Consider the following 5,181-nt stretch of genomic DNA (forward strand, 5'->3'; position numbering starts at 1 on the left):
TTTCTGTATAGTTTTAATCTTGTGTGTCTCATTGTTGTTGTTTTGTGTCTTGTCTTTGTCCTTTTCTATCTTTATTCTGTCACTTTGAAGAGAGGATTCATGGAAACTTGGATCTGCTGCAGCAGAAGAACCTGAAGAACTCTTTGGCTGAAGTGAAAAATGTTGAAGTGTAATAATGAACTAACGAGCCGGGTTACCACCGGTTCTGTTCTTGTTTCCAGTCGAAGCAGCCAGAAGTGGAACTCGTATATTAGTGTGAGAGCGGCGCTGAGGCCACGTTCACATTAACCCACAATAAGTTAAATCCTTATGAACTCACAGAGGCTCCGTATGAAACCTTTCTCTGCTTCATTCTCCCTCTTTCTTCTTCTTTCCCTCCAACAGCTTGATTTAGCGCTCCAAGCTCGCAGCATTAACCTGAGTTAGCACCCAATTTAAACCCTCCTTCCTGCCGCCCGGCCCTCCTCTGCCGTTATATTTCCTCTTTGCACTTCGTCTTTTCTGCCCCCGGCGGTTTCCCTTCGTGTCCCGTCAGCTCGCCGCCGTCACCTCGTCAAAATAAGCTGCTTCCAGAGATAAAGGGGACGACGTCCGGCAAAAAGCAGGAGCGTTAATCTCTTTTCTTTCTTTTCTCCAGGTTGGATCGTTGTGGACTTCATGTCACAGACTGGAGGAACATTTGTTTTTCTCGTAGGCCGAGCTAAAGGACACAATATGGAAAACAATCAATATGAAATGTATGAGTATGCAAACACCGAGTCCCTCCAGGGTTTCTGTGATCCTGCAGTTGTGAGAATCAGCAGAAATCCAACCCCTCCACGCCGGCATTTACAGGAGTTTGCAGTTTTTCCTCCGAACACCTGCAGCTGTTGTGCAGACGACAGTGAACCCTGAAGAACGTTGTCCAGCTTCACCAAACAAAGTCGGTTTCTGCTTTTAAATCACTTTTGTCGGATAAACCCAAAGCCAGGATTTCAATAAACCATCTGACAGCGATTAGATGTGATTACAGTGAAGAAAATGCAAACTCCTCTGATCGACCACGTTTAAAGTTGGATGTGATGAACCTCCAGAGAACAACTGAACAACTCGTTGTTTAGTCGTCCAGCTCACGTCTCCACAGTTCAGCGCCTCACTAGTGCAGCTTTGACGGCAGCTGTTTTCCGAAAACAGGCTCTGAAGCATCACAATACATTATCTGTAGGTTCCAACTTCTTCCTTTAGAAGTTGTGGAGACCAAAAACGGAGATAAAACAGAGTAACTATTGGATGTATAATCACACACATCAGCATTTTTCATTGATGTAGTTTAAATCTTGTTTTTAATGCTTCAACTCATTCGAAATCATGTTTTTCTTCCATATCAGCACTCACTGGAGCGGTTTGCAGCCGAGTGCGAAGCAGCGGGGATGCGGATCAGTATCTCCAAGTCTGAGGCCGTGGTCCTCTGCCGGAAACTGGTGGATAGCCAGCTGTGGGTGGAGGGTTTAGTGTTCACTGGTTTTGGAGTCACAGCGACTCTGTACTCAGGAAGCTTCTCTCTTTGCACCAAACTGTTGAAGGTCGAGCACCAAAACATCACACTCATAAATGGATTTCTGCAAGTTGGACTGTGTGCAGGAGGAAACTTTTAATATCTTTTGTTCACGTGGCTGATAAAAAAAACACTCAATAGAAAGTGAGGAGAAAAGATTCTCAGGTAATTTTGGTAACAGCCTGAAAGTACAGATGGTCTGCAGCGGTGGAAAGAAAACAAAGCAAAGCAAAGCTTTTCTTTTCTGGCTACTCTGGCAAAGTCTCATTTGTGTTTGCGATGTCAGCAACACACCAGTGGCTTCCAAGAAAAGAGCTGAATTATGTCCAGAACACGTTGACATTCTCACAGTACAACACAAGTCTAAGTATTTCCTGCTACTGTCTTTAAACTCTAAACATGTTGCACTTTGTTTAACATGCAGATCAAACTACACTTTGTTAGGATCTTTATTAGAAGCTTGAAGTTCTTTGGCGGTTCACTACTGACTGCAAGAAGCCCCATAACCCCAACCCCAGTTTGTTTTTTCATCATGTTGGAAACCTGATACATAAACCTTTTGTTTGGTGCCATTTTATGCAGTTTGCCAAAGTAAAATGCCTTTAAATGGAAGGGTCAGTTAGGTTTTTTCTAACAAATCACCCACGTCTAATTAAAAGTCAGAGTTTTGAAGGTCTAAACTTCAACCATTTACCATTAACCCTTTGTTTTAGGGAGCTACTAAACGAGAAACACTTTGGTTTCCTCACAGGTTCATGTCTTTGATGGATAGCACCTTGCCGGCTTCAACCTGCTGGTTTGTGTTTGTTGGCAGATCCGTCATGTTCTGTCGGAACTAAATTAGCTCCTCCTTGAACATGTAACCGAAGCATCAGGAGTCAGAGCAGCGGTTCTATCTTCAGAACATCACCTCTACCTCCACCAGTGTTACTGACACGGTGAAGGTGTTCAGCTGGTCTAACGTCTCCTGGTTGTGTCGTTGATGACGAATGGGAGGCTCAATTAAGAAAACCAGTTTTAGAATGACTAACGACTGAAGAAGATGACCGGCTTTGATTAATGCCTTGGTGCCAAAGCTGGATGGTTTCTACCAACATTCAAACACCTTCATAGATACTTTTACGTGTTATTTTGAAAGGTGCTAATTACAGACAGTTATCACACGACTTTTTAGCATTTTTAACTCGTTGTTTTGGTTTTTCTTTGTAGCTTTACTAAGTTGTTGTTGTTGTTTTTTCATGACTAGAAGCAAAAATTGTGGCTTCTGCTTTACCCTCCAGCGCTTTATTTATTGAAGAAAACATCCTCAAAAGGATTCCAGACTCTGTGATGATCCATTTAAATATTCAGGTCAGGAGTCCGGTCATCGCTGATTGAAGGACTTTCATCGTCTCATCATGTAAACAGTGGAACAGGAGTTTCTGACCTCATGAGATTCAATCAGTGGTTTGTTCAGTTTTCAGTCACGTTTCAGGTTTTGAAGGATCTCAGGACGTCAGCGTCGACTCTCAGCTGAGTCTCGTTCGTCTACAACTAAACTGGTTTGCTCAGTTATGTTTGGATAGAGACGTATTGTCTGCTGGTATTTCTACAGAGTGTTTTTCTAACCAAGTAGTTTTGGTTCCAGAACTTCAGTCTGAGAGCAACTGAGATGTTAAATCCAGTCTGCTGGAAGAGAATCATGCTGCCAACTTTGTGAAACTTTTCCTTCAACATCAGAGGCGGAAAAGACGTTTGTTTCACGACGACCTCGCATTTCTTCTTTTAGAATTCAGTTTAGTTGTACAAGAGTTTGGTTTGTTTGCATCTGACAACCTCACAAACACACTGGTTTCCAGACTGAAGGTGTTTATGTCCTGCAGTGACCTACGAACCAGAGACCTTCTATAAAGATGTGTCTCCACTTTAAAAAAGACTGAGGGCAAAATAAGCCGTCTTTAGATGCATCTCTGTCATAAACACATCTGATTGACCAGCAGATGCTTAGAAAAGGTTTTGAGGGACCATTGTTCTTGTTTTCTGGTAAACATTCTTATTCGAGACTCAATAGCTTTGTTTGTTTTTCTATTTCTACTGACACAAGGTCTAAACTAAAGAAACATCTGTTACACAAGAAGACGAAGGATTGTGGACATGAACCACCATTGTAAGATACAAGGTCTGAGGTGTATGTACGTGAGGCAGATGATTGAGTTCAGCTCTCCTGCTTTAACCAGGATGAGATGAGAAACACTCAGAGGCAACACAGCCGACAACGAACCACATACTTGATTGACAGTTGAAAATAAGGCTGTCTGTCTGCAGGGCGTGGTGGCCAAGTGGTAAGGCGTTGGTCTCGTAAACCAAAGATCATGGGTTCGATCCCCATCCATGCCTTTAAAGTCGGACCCTTATTTATGACTGTTTGTGTTCCTGAACGCACCAGCATCTACGTAAAGACACGCTGGTTACCGCTGCAGATCCAATCTGATGTATTTCCTGGATTCTACGTCTGCTGATCACATAAACAAAGAAAAGAGGGATAGAGAGGTTTGTTCTACCTGAGTTGTGTCTGCAGGCGAGAAAATAAATCATCCTTCACCAATAATAAGTCAGGGCAGCTGGCAGGTAGCCTGAGAAGCAAAACTGAGGGCAAAGCTAGCCCTCTCTGCTTAGAGTCCCTCTTTTATCACGACTGTATCAGAGAACAGTGAAGACATCCTGAGTACCGTTGCTTCTTTATGATACTCATAGATTTCATTATTGTGTTTTTCAGGCTTGACAGGTTCGTGTCCACCTCCTGTACAAAGTCATGAGCCTCAGAAGTGACAGAAAACAGTAACGCAGATTAAAAAGTACCAGATTTCCCTTATTTAGGCATCTGAAACCTGTAGTATGAGTTTAAAATGTTTCATGACCTCAATGAATATACTAAAACAATGAGCTGACTGTGGGAGGATCAGGTGGAACACATTCATACATTTGTTTTTATAAAGAAGTGAAGTGAAGCTCCAGTGAACTGCTGCCCGTTGAGCTCCGGCTGTACGTCTGCTGTATCTTTAAGACAGCGTTATTTATTATTAGGAGGCTTTATTTAGAGCACACGCACACACAGTCACCCACCTACCTGGAGGCAGACTGAAGTGGATGTGTAGGATGTGCTGCATCCTATTTAAAATAATTGACCTCATCCTGCCTCCTGGATTCTCACACATTCTCTGCGGTGAACCGACTGAACTCTGCTGCCTGGAAACCTGCGAGCAGCTCGGATCGGATCGCCCGATGATGCACTTAACGGCAAACGTGGTGAATTGTTTTACATTTTTTTGTCCTTTAATACTAAAGAATAAGATGCACAGCAGCACAAATGACGAATCCACTGACCTGCAGCGCCTGTAGAAGTTTTATCTGAATAAACACGTCTTGTTCAGAAGCAGCTGTGAACAAGAATCACTACAAACCACGAGTCCTGTTATCTGTCTGTCATGTTATCTATTATATGTTATTTATGAATTCAACTCAGATACAAATAATATGAGTAAAACTAAACTGACCAGCAGAGACAAACTGGGAAGAATCAGGCAGCAGCTGGTATTTATCAAAAGGTAAACAATGATCAGGTGATGTGGAGTAACGTCAGTCAGATGTTGTTCACGTTGCTGACAGAA

General features: G+C 42.7%; 1 non-coding gene across 1 annotated transcript; it reads left to right on the forward strand.

Moving 5' to 3' along the window:
- Positions 1 to 3,838: 3,838 nt before the first annotated feature.
- On the forward strand, positions 3,839 to 3,910 carry trnat-cgu (transfer RNA threonine (anticodon CGU)). Its single transcript has one exon. It is a non-coding gene; the product is annotated as a tRNA-Thr (tRNA).
- The last annotated feature ends 1,271 nt before the right edge of the window (positions 3,911 to 5,181 follow it).

The sequence above is a fragment of the Stegastes partitus genome, unplaced genomic scaffold (assembly GCF_000690725.1).
Source record: "Stegastes partitus isolate 25-593 unplaced genomic scaffold, Stegastes_partitus-1.0.2 Scaffold1262, whole genome shotgun sequence".
Taxonomy (NCBI): Eukaryota; Metazoa; Chordata; class Actinopteri; family Pomacentridae; genus Stegastes; species Stegastes partitus.